Consider the following 22,070-nt stretch of genomic DNA (forward strand, 5'->3'; position numbering starts at 1 on the left):
TTCCTGTAGTGTTGTCTATTCGAGCTTTGGTTGTTATTCAATTTTGAGATCAAGCTAGTTCATCTTTTTTTCCATAACAATTTAGGACATTAGTCTAAAAAAAAGAGGCGGATCCAAATCATAAGTGGACCACATCATAAGATTCGCTTGTTTCTTACAAAATGGTCTTAATAGACATTCATCATCTTTTTCATTAGTGTGGTCCATTGGATATTTTAATAAGGTTATAAGTCAATATGTCATACTTGAATGTCCTATTGAAAACGAAAATGCAGTACAGATATGCAAAATGTTCATCAAGGCATGCCCCATCTAACGCACGTCGATTCGACTTGCACTGCAACCCCTTTGAACGCACATTGAATGCTTTCACCGAACTATGAATGGGTGCGTATCCACCTAAGAAGACACTGCATCAGGGTATGGAGACTCTAGAAACAATTGAACCCCACACTGACGCACACTTACCTACACCGAACCCCTAAAATAGCACCAATCCATTATGAGTTGCATAACCGCCTTCGAAAGCATGTCGAATGCTTTCATTGAAGTATGAGTCGGTGTATATCCACTTGAGAATGTGCTGCATCAGGGTACAGAGACTCCAGAAAAAATCAAACCCCACACCGATGCACACCAAACTCCTAAAATAATATCATTCCACTTTGACTTGCATTGTAACCCCTTCGAATGTAACCCAAACACTTTCACTGAACTACGAATGGGTGTGTATCTACCTGAGAAGACACTGCATCAGGTATGGGGACTCCAAAAACTATCGAACATCACACCAATGCACACGGACTCACAAAGAACCACTAAAATAACGTCAATCCACTCTGACTTGCACTGCAACCCCTTCGAACACACGTCAAACGATTTCACCAAACTACTAGTGGATGTGTATCCACTTGAGAAGATGTTGTATCAGGATATGGAGACTTTGAAAACACTTGAACTCATACTGACGAACACTAACCCACTCCGAGCCTCTAAAATAACATCGCTCCACTCTGACTTGCATTACAACCCCTTCGAATGCACGTCAAACACTTTCACCAAATTACGAGTGAGTGCCTATCCACTTGAGAAGACGATGAATTTGGGTACGGAAAGTCCGGAAAGAATCGAACACCACACCGACGAACAAAGAACCACATCGAACCTCAAAACTATCCCCGATTCACTCTGACTTGTACTACATCCCCTTCGAACGCACGTAGAATGCTTTCATTGAATTATGAATGGGTGTGTATCCACTTGAAAAGATATTGCATCAGGGTACGAAGACTCTAGAAATAATCAAACCCAACATCGATACACATCGACCAAAAACGAACAGTTAAAATAACATCGATCCACTTAGACTTGCAATGCAACCCCTTAGAACTCATGTCAAACAATTTCAACGAACTATGAGTGGGTGTATATCCACTTAAGAAGACAATGCATTAGGATACAGAAACTTCAAGAACACTCTAAGCCCATACCAACGAACACCGACCCACATTGAACCCTTAAAATAACACCAATCCACTCCGGCTACAGCCCCTTCAAACACACGTCGAATGCTTTCACCAAACTACGAGTGAGTGCATATCCACTTGAGAAGACACTGCATTAGAGCAGAGAGACTCTTGAAATAATCAAATGCCACACCCACAAACACCGACCCACATCAAATCTCTAAAATAACATTGATCCACTCTGACTTGCATTGCAGCCCCTTCGAACCCACGTCGAACATTTTCACCAAACTACGAATGGGTGTGTATCCACCTAAGAAGACATTGTATCAGGTTACAAAGACTCAAAAAATAATCAAAACTGACGCACACTGACCCAAATTGAACCCCTAAAATGACATTGATCCACTCCGACTTACATTGCAGCCTTTTCGAACACATGTCAAACGCTTTCACTAAAATATGAGTGGGTGCATATCCACTTGAGAATATGCTACATCAGGGTAGGGAGACTCTGAAAATAATCGAACCCCACAACGACAAATACTGACTCACATCGAATCCCTAAAATAGCACCGATCCACTTCGACTTGCATTGCAACCCCTTTGAACGCACATCGAATGCTTTTACCAAACTATGAGTGGGTGCATATCTACTTATGAAGACGTTGTATCATGGTACAAACACTCCAGAAATACTCTAACCCCATACTGACGTACACTGAGCCACACCGAACCCTTAAAATAGCACCAATCCACTCTGACTTGCACTGCAGCACATTCGAACGCACATTGAATGCTTTCACCAAACTATAAGTAGGGCGTGTCCACTTGAGAAGACACCGCAACAAGGTATAGAGACTCCGAAAACACTCAAACCCTACACCGATTAAAATAAACTGACATCGAACCTCTAATAATAACATCGATCCACTCTAAATTGCACTGCAACCCCTTTGAACGCACATTGAACTCTTTCACCGAACTATGAGTGGGTGCGTATCCACCTGAGAAGACACTGCATTAAGGTATGGAAACTCCAGAAACACTTGAACCCCACATCGACGAACACCGACTGACATTGGATCCCTAAAATAACACCAATCCACTCTGACTTGCACTCCAGCCCCTTCGAACGTATGGCAAAATGGGTTCACCGAACTATGAGATTATGTGTGGATACCCAAGAATAAATTGTATTAAGGTATGAAGACTCGAAAAATAATCAAACCCCACGGCAATGCACACTGACCCACACTGAACCCCTAAAATAACATTGATCCATTTCGAGTTGCACTACATCTCCTTCGAACACACGTTGGACACTTTCACACTAACCACAAGTGGGTGCGCATCTACTTGAGAAGATACTGCATTAGGATATAGAGACTCCAGAACAATCGAAATCTACACCAACTCGCACTAAACCCCTAAAATAGCGTCGATCCACTTTGACTTGTACTACAACCCCTTTGAACGTACATTAAATGCTTTCACCAAATTACAAATAGGTGTGTATCCACTTGAGAAGATGTTACATCAGTGTACAAATACTATAAAAATAAAAATAAATTGAACCCCACACCAACATACATTAACCCACACTGAACCTCTAAAATAGCACTAATCTACTACACACCTCATGTTTCACTTTAATACATAAATGACACATAAAGGAATGCATGGACACTACTTGCACTGCAGCCCCTTCGAGCGTACGTCGAACGCTTTCACCGAACTACAAGTGGGTGCATATCCACTCAAGAAGACGGTGCACCAAGGTATGGAGACTCCAAAAACACTCAAATCCTACACCGACGACCACCGACTGACCCACTCCAATAACACCGACCTACTCTAACTTGTACTGTAGCCCCTTCGAACACACGTCAAACCCTTTCTCCGAAGTTGGAATTGGTGCATATCTAATTAAGAAAATGTTACATTAAGGTACGAAGACTCTGGATACACTCGAACCCCACACATCGAACCCCTAAAATAGCATCAATTCACTCCAACTAGCACTACAGCCCATTCGAACATACATCGAACACTTTCACCGAACTATGAATATGTGCGTATCCACTTGAGAAAATATTACATCATGGTATGAAGAATCCGAAAAAGTTAAATGTCACACCACACCAACCCACACCGAACCCTTAAAATAGCATTGATCCACTCTAACTTGCACTGCAGTACTTCGAATACACATCGAACGCTTTCAACGAACTACGGGTGAGTGTGTATCCACTTAAGAAGATGTTGCATCAAGGTATGGAGACTCCGAAAACAATCGAACCCCACATCGATGAATATCGACCCACACTGTACCCCTAAACTAACATCAATCCACTCTGACTCGCACTGCAGTTCCTTTAAACCCATGTCGAGCACTTTCACTGAACTACTAATGGGTGCGTATCTACTTGAGAAGATGATGCATTATGGTACAAGACTCCGAAAGCACTCAAACCCCATACCAATGAACTCCGACTGACACTGAACCCCTAAAATAGCATGGATAAACTCCAACTTGCACGATAGCCCCTTTGAATGCATGTCGGATGTTTTCACCGAACTATGAGTGAGTTTGTATCTACGTGAGAAGACGTTGCATTAGGGTACAGAGGCTCCATAAACACTCGAACCCTACACGGATGAACACTGATTAACACCGAAACCCTAAAATTGCACTAATCCACTCTAACTTGCACTGCAGCCCCTTTGAACGCAAGTCAAATGCTTTCACTGAACTACGAGTGTGTGTGTACCCACTTGTGAAGGAATTGTATTAGGGTGCGAAGACTCTGGAGACACTCAAATCATACATCGACACACACCGATCCACACTTACCTCTACTCTAGCTCCTTTGAACTTATGTTGAAGTTCCTCACCAGCCTACAATGAATGCATGAGGTTTATCCACGCCATCCATCCATTTTTTTAGCTTCTTTTATGGGTGTAGCCTAAAATTGAAGCATATTGAAAGCTCAAGAGGAAAATACCAGAGGAAACAATTAGAATAATAATTTTAGCAATAGACCTTCAATGAACTCTTTCTTATAGTGTGGTTTACTTGAGCTTTTGATATGCTCCATTTTTTAGCTAAAGACCTGAAATTATCTTATAAAATGGATGGAAAAAGTGAATAAAATGCATAAATTAAGGTGCGCCCCACATAGTTTACGTCGTACGCAATTTGTGCCCTCCATGGACTCACCACAGACGGTGCAACCCTAGACTCAATAACAACTATGCAAACTTTACCATGGGCCACACCTTAATATATTCATTATGTATCCACGCCAGCCATCCAGTTTTCTAGCTCATTTTAGAGCATTATCCATAAAAAGTCAAGCATATCCAATTATAAGGTGGGCCACGTCATAGGAAAGTGGTGATTGACCATTAATGTGCCACAAAAGTTATGGATGAAGTTCATTTTTGTTTTTCCCTTCATCCATGCTTACATGACCTTATCAACCATGCTTATGTGACCTTATCAACAAAAAGAAAGCATTTACGTGCGCACTAAGAAGTTTTTAGAGGTCTTACCTAACTATTGTGTCTCAACAGGAAGTACTCACACATTAAGATGGGTCCGCATTATGGGCCCACCATTTTTGTATTGATGATCCATGCCATTCATTCGAATGTACAAATTATTGTGCTGAGCCTAAAAATTGAGGCATATCAAATAATCAAGTGGTCCACACCGTCTTGGATTCCAATTAATGGTCCATAGTGTTTCCACTACTTTAGTTTTTCAACAGCCCACCGACCAATCAAAGTTTCCTCATTTTTGGTCCGATGATATAAAAGGAGATGGAAAATTGATGAACAATATTGATCAACAAAGTTAATATAGGTGGATCCCATTTCAACCTTCCAAAGTCCTTGCCAATTTCAGGGCTAAAGTTTGTGATAAAAAAATTTGAGCGAGGGTCGCAGAGTGAAAATCAGTAGCTAACAATAGCTGTTGTAGATATGTGTCGTGCGAAGATGAGCGCATACGCGCCTTGAGCTCCGAGTTGTACAAATGGCTTAAATGAGATGAAAGTTACATGGGCCCCACCATCAAGTTTCTTTTCCATCTAATCTTTTAATAATGTTAAAAATAAATGGATGAAGTGGAAAAACAAATTTCATATTGATCCGAAACTTCTGTGATCTGAAAAAGGGTTTTAATGGTAAACAATCAACCCTCAACTATTTTTGCAGTGTGGTCCAACTGATCTTTAGATATGTCGTATTTTTTGGCTCAAGCCTTAAGACAAGCTCTCCAAATGGATGGACGGTTTGGATATAACACATACGTCATAGTAAGATCTGAACAGTACCCAACCCGATCCGAGTTGATTTCCTAACCGGGTCGGACTCGGTTCCATCCAGGTTATCAGTACATTGGATCGGATCGAGTCAGATGACCTGAATTCGGTCCGCATCTGATTAAGTTCGGATCATGTCATGTAGAATCCGGACCGAGTCGAGTTGGACCCAATCCAATCCAACTCGGTCCGATGCCTAGCTCTAATTGAGACTCTGAAGACTGCATGATGCAAGAAGTTTGTTTTTTTTTTTTTCCTCTCTCTTTATGACTCTTCTTTAAAAAGAAGAAAGTAACCTCAGTGCACTTTTAGCTTTTCCTACAAAGCTATGCAGTAGATCAGGCCTCATTCTGATTATAGTTAAAGAAATAATGTTTCCTAAACCACTCATATGTAAGAGACCCCACGTGTTAAAGCAGGATGTCCATGATCTAACCCATGCATCGTATGGGCTTAACCATGCCAAAATGCTCTTATTTGTCCCAAACTCAACTCTAAACCAAACTCAATCGGATCTAAGCTTGGGCCTCTCTAGGAGCTAGACCCAGACTTGAAGGGAATTGGACCCGGAAGATCCTAACTTGGTTGGCCACCATACGGGTACTATAAGAGCTAACCAGAACCTGATAAGTTGACAGCCCTACTAATATGCATTTTACTGCATTAAAAGTTATATGACGTTCCCACAGTATGCATTTCACTAATTACTGTCTAACAATCAAGACTGTTGATCGAATTGGACACTATGTGGATGAAATATATTTCCAATTTTAAGAGGTTGGATAACTTTAATGGAAGGTTGTTTGGTGCATGATCCTTGTATATGTGGAACGCAACAAGTTGCGCTATGAACTGCTCCCATAAAATCACACTAGTTAGATGTCTCGATACATGGGAAGTGAACCACCGTCCAGCTGCCCCTCAGATGTACAAATACTTGAAGTCACACTTTCAAAGGGTGGCAATGGGTTGAGATTGACTGGATCCAAGTAACGACCTACTTTTAATTGGGCCCAAAATTCAAAGGGCTATGCCCACCAAAAGAGTGTTCCTACATCGTGGTGAATGAGATGTATTAGATGAATGGAATAGATGGCAGAAAACCATAATGATGAGCCCCACAAAGCTAAGGTATGGGCAACCTGACTTTTAGTGACGAAAATTTTCGTCGCTAAATTCTACACTAAAGCACGGAGGCAGAAGGGTTTTATCGGCGAAAATTTTGAAGGGCGAGCAAAGGTAAGCTTTTTAGCGACGAAAATTTTCGTCGCTAAAAAAACTTTACAACACTTTTAGCAGTGAAAATTTTTGCTGATAATCCCCCACTTTTAGCGACGAACAGTTTCGTTGCTAAAACACTTTACACCCACAAAAAATATTCGTCCACTTTTCGCGACGAAAATATTCGTCGCTATAAAAACATTACAAGACTTTTAGCAGCGAAAATATTCACTGCTAAAAAATATCGTTCAACTTTTAGCAATGAAAGTATTCGCTGCTAAAAAATATTCCTTCAATTTTTATAATTAGAAGACTTTTGGCCACGAAAAGTTTCGTCGCTAAAAACTATCTGTTAAACTTTAAAATATTTACGAAACGTTTACCTACAAAAATTTTCGTAGGTAAAAGTCAAATACGCATTTCTCACAAAATTCTTAATATATACCTGTTACAATACATCTGTTATAATATATTTCATCATATTCTTCCTGATATACATCTATTATATAATATATTTCATCATATTCACATTCACATCCATATAAACCCAAACTAAAAAATCTAAACAAATATAAAAATACATTCATCCAAACACAAACAATCTTATCCACGTCACATTCATTCACGCATAAATACATATAAGTTTAACATCATAAACAAAAATACAAAAAATCACAAAGATGAAGGTGGAGGTGGTGGGGCATCGGTGGGTAAGCGTGCAGCGAGAGCCTGAAACAACTTACCGCAGTAATCCTTGAACCGCTACTTAATCATGTTGTCGACGGCATGGGAGATATGCGGAACACTCAAATCCATGTCAAATTTATCCTGAAGTTTCGTAAATAATAGATTAAGGCAATAAACTTATTAAGAAAATAACTTAACCGTAAATGAACTTTTATAAAATAAATTAAAATTTATAAGCATAGGTTTAAGTTTAGGTTAAGGTTAAGATTTAGGTTTAGGTTATAACTTTAGGGAATTGAGAATAGGTTAAGGTTTAGGTTTAGGAAATCGGGTTCGGGTTCGGGATCGGGTTTAGCTTTGAGTTTTCAAGTTTAGGTTTATGTTAAGTAGTTGAGATTAGGATTAGGTGTAGGTTTAGGTTCAAGGATTTGAGAATACAATTAGGTTTTAGGTTTAGGTTTATGTTAAGGTTATAGGTTTAGGTTAGGTTTATGTTATAGGTTATAGGTTATAGATATAGGGAATTGAGAATAGGTTAAGGTTTAGGTTTAAGAAATCGGGTTCGGGTTCGGATTCGGGTTTAGGTTTAGGTTTGCGTTTTCAAGTTTAGGTGTAGGTTAAGTAGTTGAGATTAGGATTAGGTGTAGCTTTAGGTTTAAGTTAGGTTAAGTAGTTGACATTAGAATTAAGATTTGAGAATACATTTAGGTTTTAGGTTATAAGTGTAGGTTATAGGTTTAGGTTTAAGTAAGGTTATAAGTTATAGCTTTAGGGAATTGAGAATAGGTTAAGGTTTAGGTTTAAGAAATCGGGTTCGGGTTCGGGATCAAGTTTAGGTTTAGGTTTAGGTTAGGGAGTTGAGATTAGGATTAAGTGTAGGTTTAGGTTTAGGGATTTAAGAATACATTTAGGTTTTAGGTTTAAGTTTAGGTTATAGGTTATAGGTTAAGGTTTAAGTTTTAGGTTTAGGTTTAGGTTAAGGTTAGGTTATAGGTTATAAGTTTAGGTTTAGGTCATAGGTTTTGTTTTAGGTTAAGGTTATAGGTTTAGGTTTATGTTAAGGTTTAGGTTATAGGTTTAGGTTAAGGTTTAGGTTTAGGTTATAAGTTATAGCTTTAGGGAATTGAGAATAGGTTAAGGTTTAGGTTTAGAAAATCGGGTTCGGGTTCGGGATCGGGTTTAGGTTTGGGTTTTCAAGTTTAGGTTTGGGTTTAGGTTAGGAAGTTGATATTAGGATTAGGTGTAGGTTTATGTTTAGGGATTTGAGAATACATTTAAGTTTTAGGTTTAGGTTTAGGTTTTAAGTTTAGGTTATTGGTTTAGGCTATAGGTTATAGCTTTAGGGAATTGAGAATAGGTTAAGGTTTAGGTTTAGGAAATCGAGTTCGGGTTCGGGATCGGGTTCGGGATCGGGTTTAGGTTTGGGTTTTCAAGTTTAGGTTTAGGTTAAGTAGTTGAGATTAGGATTAGGTGTAGGTTTAGATTTAAGGATTTGAGAATACATTTAGGTTTTAGGTTTAGGTTTAGGTTTTAGGTTTAAGTTAAGGTTATAGGTTTAGGTTATAGGTTATAGCTATAGGGAATTGAGAATAGGTCAAGGTTTAGGTTTAAGAAATCGGGTTCGGGTTCGGGCTCGGGTTTAGGTTTGGGTTTTCAAGCTTAGGTTTAGGTTTAGGTCAGGGAGTTGAGATTAGGATGTAGGTTTAGGTTTAGGGATTTGAGAATACATTTAGGTTTTAGGTTTAGGTTTAGGTTTAGGTTTTAGTTTATAGGTTTAGGTTATAGGTTTACGTTTAGGTTTAGGTTTTAGTTTATAGGTTTAGGTTATAGGTTTAAGTTTAAGTTTAGGTTTAGGTTTAGATTATAGCTTTAGGGAATTGAGAATAGGTTAAGATTTAGGTTTAGGAAATCGGGTTCGGGTTCGGAATCGGGTTTAGGTTTAGGTTTTCAAGTTTAGGTTTAGGTTAGGGAGCTAAGATTAGGATTAGGTGTAGGTTTAGGTTTAGGGATTTGAGAATACATTTAGGTTTTAGGTTTAGGTTTAGGTTTAGGTTTTAGGTTTTAGGTTTTAGGTTAAGGTTTAGGTTTTAGGTTTTAGGTTAAGGTTAAGGTTAAGGTTAGGTTATAGGTTATAAGTTTAGGTTATGGGTTGGTTATAGGTTAAGGTTTAAGTCATAGGTTTTGGTTTAGGTTAAGGTTATAGGTTTAGGTTAAGGTTTAAGTTATAAGTTATAGCTTTAAGGAATTGAGAATAGGTTAAGCTTTAGGTTTAGGAAATCGGGTTCGGGTTCGGGTTCGGGATCGGGTTTAGGTTTGGGTTTTCAAGTTTAGGTTAGGGAGTTGAGATTAGGATTAGGTGTAGGTTTAGGTTTAGGGATTTGAGAATACATTTAGGTTTTAGGTTTAGGTTTAGGTTTAGGTTTAGGTTATAGGTTATAAGTTATAGCTATAGGGAATTGAGAATAGGTTAACGTTTACGTTTAGGAAATCGGGTTCAGGTTCGAGATCGGGTTTAGGTTTGGGTTTTAAGTTTAGGTTTAGGATTAGGTTAGGGAGTTAAGATTAGGATTAGGTGTAGGTGTAGCTTTAGGGATTTGAGAATAGGTTTAGGTTATAAGTATATGTTTAGGTTAGGTTATAGGTTAAAGTTTAGGGAATTTAGGGAATTGAGTTTAGGTTATAAGTTATAGGTTATAGGTTATAGATTGTAGGTTAAAGTTTAGGTTATAGGTTTAGGGTGTGGTCCCTGCAAATACAGATATAAACACGACCTGTCCAAATGGCCAGGCCCCTCCAATGTTGTCCATAGGAAATGGGCAGTTTCATCATGGTCATAACAGCGGTTCCCACCTTCCAGGGACCCCCGCTCATCCGGATAGCTTCGACGCACATCCGGGTTTGCTCCATTAATTTCGAGCAAATACATAAACACGGCCTGTCCAAATAGTCAGGCCCCTCCAATGCTGTCCATAGAAAATGGACAACTTTATCATGGTCATAACAACGGTTCTCACCTTCCAGGGACCCCCGCTAAACATCCGGGTAGCTCCGACGCACATCTGGGTCTGCTCCATCAATTTCGAGTTAACACATTTTTTTAAAAAAAAACACATAACATATAAATTTACCTGAAGGCGCTGACGGATGAGCTGCCGCACATCATCTGTCACGTCTGCCCAATGGGGGGTGGTGGGAGGATTAGAGATCGACATAAGACACCGACCTCTGACGTAAACAACATGGTATTGTATCAGAGATCCAAACTTAATCAAGAATATATATGCCTACTTAAGCCACCAAGTCTCAAGCTATCCTGGTTTGAAACCTGTGCCAAAGGCAATAAGAAAAATAGAGCAGGACACCTCTTATTTTACAATCAGCAACAGTGGCAGATGCATGCAACAAATTAAAAAAAGGAAGCAAGAAACCAAGGTACTTGCAAGTGGAAATAGGTTTTTGATTAACTAGATAGTGCTTGAATAGAAATGTGGAAATACTAATACCAACCTGATCTTCATCATCTTCTTCCTATTTCGACGACTTCCCTACCACCTACTTTCTAGTCAAGTTCCATAGCCATGTACACTTGTTTCCTTGTCCTTGCATCTTAACATCATTGCCATCTTTCTCTTTTATCTACACCACCCAGTATTTGGAAGGATCATACATGTATTCACTGAAGAAGATATGTTCAAAGATTGCAGGGCCATCCAGAGATGGAAGATCATGCTTCTTTCTAGCTTCACACTTCCCTTCTATCATCTCCACTGGCACACTGAGTGTTTCTGGATTGTAATACACCTGCCAATTGGACAATTGAATATTTTAGAAACATGAGGCCAAGAATTATTCTGAAAAATCAAGTTCATCATTTAGATGAACCATATGGACACACTACAAGAAAAGGGAGTTTTAGCCTCGGTTCAAAACGGTGGCTAAAAAGATTAAAAACTGTGGCTAAAGCCTTTAGCCTCAGTTTTGCCTCAGTTATCCAAGCCGAGGTTGAAACCCCTGTGGCTAAAGGCTTTAGCCTCAGTTTTAGCAACCGAGGCTAAAATGACTTTTATAGCCTCGGTTCTTCAAGTGAGGCTAAAAACCTCTTCAGCTTCAATTTTCTCAAAATGAGGCTAAATCAAAATTTTAGCCTCCATTGTTTTCAACTGAGACTAAATCTGAATTTTAGCCTCAATTGCCTCCAACTGAAGCTAAATCTATTTTTAACCTCAGTTCTCAACAACCGAGGCTAAAGCCTGTAGCCACGGGAATTTCAGCCTTGGTTATCAACAACCGAGGCTAAATTCAAGCCTCAGTTACAAATTGAGGCTAAAAATGTTTTTTTTTTTTTTTTATTTATTTAAACTACTAATCCATTCATTCAATCCACTCATGAAACAATCAATCATGAAAGCCACAATACCAACAAAATAGTTAACAAAAGTCTATTTAAAGTTTAACTCAATTAAACTGTTACACAACATTAGGTTCCACAAATAATACAAAGTCATGGTCGCGTCCATCATCACCGGTGCCGTCGTGCTTGGCAGACCTAAGACAACACTGGCCGTCCATCTTCTTCTGCTATTAACATTAAAGAATAGCTTTAAGATGAAGGAATAACAAACTAGGAAATAAATGTAAGCAAAACTAAGAAAAAGGGATGACTGGAGGAAGGAAAGATGAACTGAAAATCATGTGACATCATTTCTACCAGTCACTGGAAACAGGCATATGATTTGTGACTCCATAACATGTATGTGGGTTCTCTATGAACTCTAATCACAGAGTGATACCCAAAAACCTGACACACTTGGTGGTCAAACTACTACTCAATGCCAACACGGACTGGCACATCAGCCACTTTTGTTGTAACAGGAATTGTTTGATAACCATGATGAAAAAGAATACTTTCTAACAAAGAGCTACCAGTTAACAGCCAAGAAACTCACCTCCATCGTGACGTGGCAAGCCAAAAGTTGATAAGGCATGTACTTATAGCCACTGCAAAAAGAAAAAAGAAAAACTGAGTTGTGGCTTTTGGGTTTTCTCAATTACATCATATCTTTTATTCAAATCACAATACAAAATAAAATTCAAATCTTTTAAGGACTGATTGAATTTCATCGACTTAATGCAAAGATAATCTACAAGCTCAAAACAGAGCTAATCACAGGTTCACCAAGCTAGAAATAATCCATTGATCTAAATGCATCTTTTACGCTGCATTTTGAAACACACCTGAGTTGGATTGCAATTGTTTAGTTCAATTAGGTGGCAATGATCGAATTGTATCAACGGCTAGTGTTATTCATAATGGAGTACAAATTGCAATTACATTCCTTTCTACTTGAACTTGGAGTAATGATCACATAATACAAATACTATGATAGTTTCAAATTGGTCATTTCAGCTTCACTGAAATGATTAATGCATTTCTAGATGATAGCATGTCCAAACACAACCATAGCCTTGCATATACTCTCACCTTGAGTTGTCCTCAAACTATCCATACATATTAACTTTGGAATTATCTATAAGTTGAAGAAATTGAATGTTAATCTATATGCAAATAGAGATCATCATAGTTACAACACTTATGTTCCTTGAATGAAAAGAAAAAACCATTGAATATCATTCAAAATATAGAACATGAAAGCAGTGAAACACAAGTTCTTCTACATTATTTGGTGGTAATGTCAGTTGTATTAACAACATGCCTGCACTGCAAAAGTTCAATACAAACATTCTACAACAGAAAGAACTTTTGTTTTTAAGTTGAGACTATGAGAAACTCTGATATGACTGTGGTACTATCAACATGATCAATAGATATGGGAGCCAATGGAATTTAAAAGATATACCGTTGTTACTAGAAACCATATCATTAATGAAGTATATAACATAAGTGCTTGTTTTTCACAACAGCAAAACTTCATAAGGTTGCTAACATTACTGAGAACAGAAGCTCTTAAAAGTTTAGAAGAGCTCCAATAAAGAAAAGCTCGAAGACATGACAAACTCAATCTTCCTTCAGTGAGCAGATAAGCAACAATTGCGATTCCTTTATCTTAGCGATATATTGCACCACTGAACTACGAAGAATTATGATAAGATCCACATGTAAGAATTTTTCTTTCTTCCTCTTTCTACAAGAGTGTTTCATAGTGACCATAAGTTTTGTATTAAAACCATATCATTAATGAAGTATATAAGCCACCAAGTTTCAACAGGCTTTAAGCCAAGATTGACTTTACTTTATTGGATATTGCATCTTTACTTCCAAATAAATGAATTCATTGTAATATAAATCAATTGGGCACAAATCAAACCCTATAGTGATCAAGAATTCCATTGGGCGGCTAGTAGAATTTCACTTCTATGATGCCATACATGATTACTAGATGCATGGACTTAAATAACAGGTTAACTCTACCTGCCTTCAAACAGGCTATAAGAGATTCTCCCTATCTTCCCAGTCCTCTCCTTCCTACCAACTTCACATCATTGCCTAAAACACAATCAACACTTAGTTTAATATAACCAACAGGAGGATAACTTATCTTTCATTGCCTAAGACAATCACATCATTGCCTAACACACAATCAACATTTCTGACTGTTCGCCACTTACATCAATGTATGTACTTTGTCCCAATTGAGATTTTTTTTAAAAAGAAAGTAGTCACTCTATCATCCGGATTCCAAACTTTTGACTTGGAAAAAAAGCTATCTATGATGTTCGCAACTGTGTAGCATATATTCAAATTATTACTAGACAAATGAGGTTCTTAATGTGCCCAGTTCTCAGCCTTACAGTTCTTTAAAGATTCAATTAGAAAAAGCAAACTTCCAGAGACAACCTAGAATTATTTGAAGACAAAGTACTAGAAGAATAACCATTTGTTAGTTTGATTCCAACAATAAACAAGTTCATGGAAGTTAGTAATGCCAGACTGTGGTCTTTAGTTCCCATGTTAGCTAAATGTAAAGCTGATTAGAGGCAAGAACCATCGGAAAATTTCTCGTCATCTTCTCATCACTCACAATCCCTTTGATTTATTAGAGCAAGCCACCAAGATGTCCATAATAACTGCAAATTTTGAGATTCATTTGAATATCGGTAAGTTCAAAACAAATGAGAGAAACAGACTAAAATCTACTTGGCATGACTGCTACAACTTTATAGGGTTGCTATATCATCCATCATCATCAGATATGTGAAAATTGTTGGAAATACCTAAGAGGAAACATATAATGCTTGGCCAAGTAAACAAAAATGGTTTTGGTTGAGCCAGAAACCTAAAGGTGGCCCACTTCCATGATCCAGGCCGTTCATCTGGTGGGCCCTATTATGAATGAATCATGCCCCAAAAACTCCCCACTCATAGAATCTTACCACAGGATCAGTGGAATTTTGCAGTCGAATACAGATGATTGGGCAAACCATCCATTTGTAGGCCACAAATCAAACATCGATGATCACCTAATGGAGTTTTTTTTTTTTCCAACAGGGTCCATCTAAGAGAACCCACCATATGGACCATCTGGATCACTGAAAGGTAGAATCCAGCTCTAAATGTGTGGGGTGAGCAAAAGACATGCATTAGGCATGAAAACTGAGAAATTTGGGGGGAAACTGATACTGGAGTAACAAACCTTTAGAGTAAGAGCGATATTGCATAATTGTAACATTACAATCGTTATCGTGTAAGGGCATTGAATAATATTATAAGGGAAGCAAACAATACCAGGTTTCCTATTCTCTTCGATTTATCATATCTGCCTATAACTATAGTAACAAACCTTTAGACAAGCAAGTGGTTTTGTTGCAATTAAAGAGCTGAAAAAAATAAAAAAATCAAAATGATTAGACAGTTCTGCCCCATAGATGGAATACAAAAGTAGTTTTGTGGGTTATAGAACACAAGAAGGATAATAAAAATCACAGTGATATGAGAATATCTTCATAAGAAAATTTACCCCACAAAATAAAAATAATTGAAAAGTCCTAGGCAGTGATAACTCCAAAAACATAATGTGATTCCTAAAGATTGCTTGCCAAATCTGGGAACAGAGTTACAAAAGTACCCTGAAAGGAATCACATGAAATGCATTACTAACAGCAATAAGAAATGTAGTTTTGATGGCGTTCTAGGCAAATAAAAAATAAAAAATGCATTGGATTGCACAGGGAAACTTCACAGGTAAAAAACAAGCAGGTCTAATATTTCATTAAGGATGTTACGAGTGTTTGAAGAAACAACTAACACTCGTCATGCTCACATTCCATGGAAGACGCATCAAGTGTGAATGGAAGGGAATAAAGGAAAAAAAAAACACTTTTGTGTTGTTTGCGTGCATGAGCTGATCGAGAGAAGTTGGTTCGGGGTGAACCGAACCGAGAGCACGCCAAGAGTCCAGTGTTGTATCTGAGTTGGAAGCAACCATAGATGCTTCCTCACCTGCAACCAGTAGCAAGTTTATAACAGTAAAGCAAGGGAATAAAGGGATTTTAATATGGCTGCTTGCATACGATAACAACAATCCTCGTTGAGGCATTTTATCAAACAGTTTTAACCACATAAACAAAACCCTAAATGGAGAAATGAGAGCAAAAACGCAGGAAATGCAGCAAATGAGGCGATAAATTTCAAAATCATGACAGAAAGATCCCATTTCTTCACTGATAATCAAGATCCTCGGTCAAGAATCGGAGAAGATTCGCAGAACTTAAGGAATTCGATAGTTTCGACCGGAATCGGAGAAAAGAAAAGGAGAAACCGCTCACCTTTCCGAGTCCAGTGAGATAGAGAGAGAAAGAGAGAGAGAGAGAGAGAGAGAGAGAGAGAGAGAGAGAATGCTAGGGCTTTGAAATTTCTCCGTTGTGATTCAAATACCGAGATAGGATGATTGAGAGAGAGAGGGAGGGAGAGAGCTTTGTGCGCAAAAAGGGAGAGAGGGTTTTCGGCGGAGAGAGAGGGAGGGAGAGAGCTTTGTGCGCAAAAAGGGAGAGAGGGTTTTCGGCGGAGAGAGAGAGAGAGAGAGAGAGGGCCGGAGAGTGTTTTGGGCGCGCGGCTATGTTTTTTAGCGCGCGCCCCTTAATTTTGGGCGTGGATTGGGTACCCACCTGATCGGCGTACAGATGCGCCCTGTAAGGGGCTCCGTGGGGCTCACCATGATTTATATAGTATATCCATTCTGTCCATTCATTTTTATAAGAGATTTTAGTGCATGATCCAAAAAATGAGATAGAATGAAGGTCCAAGTGGACCACACCATAGTAATCATGTATGATTTAATCTCTACTATTTCCTACCGTGTGGTCCAATTGAGCCTTCGATCTACTTAATTTTTTGGATAATATCCTAAAATTATATGTAAAGATAGATGGACGGATTAGATAGAATACATATATTGTGGTGACCTCAAAAAGTCCCTTACAAAACCGTGAATTTCTAGTTGTGTAGTAACTATTCAGATATGGATTAAATCCAGTAATATAGCTACGGTTTAAATCCGTAGAAAAAACCTACAGAGTCCATAACCTTTAGTCATTTTTTTGATAGCAATTGAATCTCATCTCAATACTAAAATGCAACATGGCATTAAACATATAGGCATATATAAATCGTTGAAAATGCAAATGATGATCATCTACTTAAAAATGATATGTTGAAGAACTTGGGAAGAAACTAAGTGACAAATCAAATATCAACCATCGTACTATTTGCTGAAGAAAAATTTAACAGATCTTTAAAAGAATGAACTCATTATACTAATCTGTCTTCCTTGAGTGATGCTTTCATATAGCTCTCTGATGTTGTACGTGTGGAAGGCAAGGAAGCCCTTTCCAATTCTTGTTGGAAATCCTCATTGTTTGGGGTGGGTGCTGAGGGAAGAACTTTCAAATCTTTTCTAAGATTTGATAGATATGCCAATATCAAGGCTCCTGCAATAGCTAAAGGATCTCTTGACCTTGTTTCAAGGCAAATTTTTCAATAGGTGTTCTCTGATTTCCTGTTATTCTAACTGACGAAGGAGCAGCTGGAGTAGTTAAGTTCTCACTTGCCAGTTGCTGAAAAATCTGAAATTTTGTTAAGGAATCTGTAAAATCAATCAAAAGTCATCACCTTATCCTTCTCGGGACGGATCATCCTTTAGTAATGTCCTTGGGACTAGGTTCTTTGATTGAGGAGTTGATCCGATTGGTCCCAGTGTTTACAAGGGTTGCCTTAAAAATCTTCCAAAATTGGCCCACAGTAATGTTTATTTGTCATCCAAAATGTTCATAATATTAAAAAGATATGAATGAAGGGAAAACACAAACATAAGCTTGATTCAAAACTTCTATGAATGTTATTTTTAATGGTGGATGTTCAATCCCCACTTTGTAGTCCACTTAAGCCTTGGACCCACCCCATTTTTTAATTAATATCTTAAATTGATCCGAGAAAAGCATTGAATGGTATGAAGAATGTCAATCCATGACTTGGGTGGGCCACACCACATAATATAATGGAGAAGGGTTTCCTTAAAACTTTCATAATCATATCTTGGGCGTGCCTAAATATGATTCACATATCTAACCCACTCATTATGTGTGTCCCACTTGGATGAGGGGTCGGACCCAATTTCAACCACATTCAAAACTCATGTGGGCCCCACTAAGTGCTTTTACATTTTTTTAGATGTCTTCACATAGTTTTAGATAGTATGGCCCACCTGAGTTTCGCATACGAATGATTTTTGAGATATCTCATAAGCTAAAGGGGACACATCAAATGCATGGTGCTGATGTTCGACACACATCATGATGGGCCCCACAAAACTTATTAACATTAATTCTTAGGTTCTTAGGGAGTCAATAACTTGGGTCACAATTTTGAGCAGAATATTTGACCTATTTTACATGTCTAGTCCATTCACTCTATTTTACCGATCATTACCCTCAATTTGATTAGTTACTCGCCCCGATCATGCTACATATGAGAAAGATATTAGGCAAACAAGATTAATCAACAATTTGAGTAAATTTTGATTTAAACATCTGAAGTTATTTACTCTTCAATCTGAACTGATCAAAATATCCAAAAATGGTTAAAGGTTGTTCATAATATCAAAAATATATGAATGAATAGAAAACACAAACATCAGCTTGATCCAAAACTTCTATGAGCTCCAAGAAATTTTAAATGGTAGAGGTTCAATCACACTGTTTCCTATGGTGTGGTCCACTTGAGCTTTGGATATGCTCTGTTTTTGTTCTTTAGACCTCAAATTATCTGTTAACATGGATGAATAGAGTGGATAAAATAAATAAATAACGGTGGACCCCACAGAGTTTAGTCTGGTAAAATCCTACATGTTCTGTATCCTTTACTCATTTTTTTTAGTAATGTGTTTTTACTCTTTATACACGTATATGTGGCCTTATGGAACACTTTCCAGGAAACAATGTTGAATGAGCGCCAACCATTAAAAAACATTTTGGGGTCATAAAAGTTTTGGATTAAACTGATTTTTGTTTTTCCCCTTCATCTGGGCCTGTACGACCTAATCAACATATTGGATGCCAAATAAACAGTACAATGGGCTTTAGGAGGATTTTAATGATGGATATAATATACGTGTGTGTGTGTGTGGGAAAAGGTACTATGCGCTCAACCTCACGATAAGCTCCCGTGAGGTCGAGCTGTGTGGGCCCCACCATGATGTGTGTCAACCATCAACACTATGCATTTGATGGGTTCCCTCTAAATTATGGGATATACCAAAAATCAGTCGTATAAGGAACTCAGGTGGGCCATACCATCTAAAATCATGTGAAGACACCATTAAAACATATAAAAGCACTTGGTGGGGCCCACCGAAAATTTGCATATGAAACTTGGTCTGAACCCTCATCCAAGTGGGACACACATAATGGATGGGCTGGATTTGCAAACCACATCTCGGTGGGCCCAAAAAATGATTATGAATGTTTTAATGGTGCACGGCCCCTCCCCACTTCTGTATGTGGTGTGGCCCACACAAGTCACGGATTGACTTGATTTTTGAGACCTAGGCCCACGATGGAATGGTGCATCCGACTGATGGGGTAGATGTTCGAAACGCATCACGGTGGGGCCCACACAACTCGACCTCATGGGACGGACTCGTGAGGTCGAGCGCATAGTACCTTTTCCCTATATATATATATATATATATATATATATATATGGGAAAAGGTTCCATACGGTCGAGCTCATGGGAACTTCTCATATTTTTTGCGCTGTGTGGGCCCCACCGTAATGGGTGTCGAACATCTACCCAATCATTTAGATGCACCATTCCATGGTGGGCCTAGGGCTTAAAAATCAAGTCAACCGTTACTTTTTTGGGCCACACCACATACAAAAGTTGAAAGCGGTTACCCTCCATTAAAATATTCATAATCATTTGTTGGGCCCACCGAGATGTGGTTCACAAATCCAGCCCATCCATTATTTGTGTCCCACTTGGATGAGGAGTCAGACCAAGCTTCATATGTATCAAAATTTTAGGTGGGCCCCACCAAGTGATTTTATATGCTATTGTTTTCCTATGGTGTGGTTCACCCGAGATTTATTTCAATCTCATTTTTTAGTATCATTCTTAAAAGAATGTTTATAAATTGATTTACGGCTGGGATATAACACAAACATCATGGTGGGGCCCATAGATCCCTACCAGATCCAACGCTCATGGTAGCCTTTTTTTTTTTTTTTTTACTGTAAATGTATGTGAGTGTTGTATTTTTTGTAAAATTGTGGTGACTCATTTATATAAATAGTGGTAATGATATAGGGTTATCCAGAACAACCAAATAATGATTCTAGTTGTAGATGGGTAATATTTATATTTTCTTATATAAAAATATCTTAACCATTCAATAAATAGGCCCTTATATGTACGGTTGTTAATATGGTGTGTGTTATAAATGATGGTAAACACACAATTATTGGATTTGAAAGTATCCTCTCATTTTAGATGAGGGATTTCCTAATGCACGGCACTTCACTCTTTCGAAATTGAGACGAGATTTCCAGACAGTGCAAGCTTCCTCCCCCGAGCTCTGATTCCTTGAAGAATTTCCTCTTCTTGCTGAGGGATTTCTAAACGCCGTGCAAATTCATCTCAAATAGGTGAGCTTCTCTCGAAATCCCTTATTTTCCTCGCCGTTTGTTCCTCTTCTTGCTGTTTTTATTCTAGAATCCCTTCCATCTGTCATTGCTTTTTCTATTTTCTTCTTGTGATGTTGCAAGCACACAAATGTTTGGCAGAAAGGCCCATTCTTGATCTTTTGGGTGTTTGGTTTGTTGATGGCCCTGCTGATGTGGCACGATTTCTTGGAGAGAATGTGGCATCTCGCAGGAATCCATCCTCTAGCAGAATATCTCCAAGACGAGCAATCAGGGAAGCCTTCGAACCTTCCTACCTTGGTAATATTAGGCCTTAGCTTAGTTATCCTTTTCCTTGTGTTGCTTTTTTTGATAAAATTCCAGTGAGCAACAAACATGTCAGGTGTTTGATGAAATTCCTGAAACAAATATGTGTAATTATATTTTTGACGCGTGGAATTCGAAATAACCTCAAGAATACTCTCTGGACAGTTGCATTGGTATATGGCTTCTTTAAATAGGTAATGTTCTGGAAAAGAATGTTTCTGGGGTATTAATAAAAATACATTATGAAACTACATGTATACATATATGTATTATTTTCACATCTCTTTTAATGTTTTATATAAACATTGGTATGTTGTTAGTCCGACTGCATAACTATCTTCTTTTGTTGCGACCTTTGAGTATGAGAAACTATTTATTCATTATTTAGAGGATTTTCTTTTGGGACCTGGAATCTGGACTATTCTCATTGAATTCCATGGAACTCGAGATTTCCAATGTTTGAATGCCCCGGGTTCCATGGATTATTCCCAACCTAACCTTACTCAACCTGCATTTGCTCAACCCAAACACAACCTGAATTCAAATTGGATTGTTGTTTTCCAAACCGAACCAACTCAAGGACCTTGACAGCCTCAGCCAAAATGACCCAAACTCGGGTTGTCCCAAACCCAAGTTGTAGTCCTAATTGGGTATACCCAGTTCTCTAATTACAAACAGATAGTCTGAATTTCTTCTTTCCTAATTATGTTAGCCAGATAGAGAGGACTATAATAGACAAATACGAGAATCTCTACAACTTCTCCATAAAATCAAGGTTTGTTGGATTACCTTGATTTGTTTGACCAAGTTTGATTATTTGCTGCCAATCTAGCATCAACCCCACTTTACCCTACCTTGGGAATGGTTGGCCTGTTGCTACCATGTGGAATTACAATGCTTAA

General features: G+C 38.3%; 2 long non-coding RNA genes across 2 annotated transcripts; both read right to left on the bottom strand.

The window, feature by feature from the left end:
- Window positions 1-7,605: 7,605 nt before the first annotated feature.
- Window positions 7,606-10,955, bottom strand: LOC131253314 (uncharacterized). The gene is made up of 2 exons (XR_009175093.1): window positions 10,835-10,955; window positions 7,606-7,847 (listed from the first exon to the last, which is right to left on the bottom strand). It is a non-coding gene; the product is annotated as an uncharacterized LOC131253314 (long non-coding RNA).
- Window positions 10,956-12,093: 1,138 nt separating this feature from the next.
- Window positions 12,094-12,929, bottom strand: LOC131253365 (uncharacterized). Its single transcript, XR_009175141.1, has 2 exons — window positions 12,653-12,929; window positions 12,094-12,284 (listed from the first exon to the last, which is right to left on the bottom strand). It is a non-coding gene; the product is annotated as an uncharacterized LOC131253365 (long non-coding RNA).
- Window positions 12,930-22,070: the final 9,141 nt, after the last annotated feature.

The sequence above is a fragment of the Magnolia sinica genome, chromosome 1, assembly GCF_029962835.1.
Source record: "Magnolia sinica isolate HGM2019 chromosome 1, MsV1, whole genome shotgun sequence".
NCBI classification, from domain to species: Eukaryota; Viridiplantae; Streptophyta; class Magnoliopsida; order Magnoliales; family Magnoliaceae; genus Magnolia; species Magnolia sinica.